A 216-nucleotide genomic window follows, 5' to 3' on the forward strand; every position below is an offset into this window, starting at 1 on the left:
TTGAATTATTGCCAACGGTATTTTGGTCTGGGGGTGAGGTCTGGCGGGTGGTGTCAGTAGGGGCGAGCAAAGAGATTTACCTGAACTAAACGCCTATATTAAATAGGGTCATCATGCCTCAATGCCGCGTTGGAGCACGTAAAAAAATTGTTTTATAGGGTCTGGTTTTCACTTCTATATAAAGTCAACATTCTGCATTTCATTTCATTTCATCTC

This window comes from Rhododendron vialii, chromosome 10a (genome assembly GCF_030253575.1).
Source record: "Rhododendron vialii isolate Sample 1 chromosome 10a, ASM3025357v1".
Lineage (NCBI taxonomy): Eukaryota > Viridiplantae > Streptophyta > Magnoliopsida > Ericales > Ericaceae > Rhododendron > Rhododendron vialii.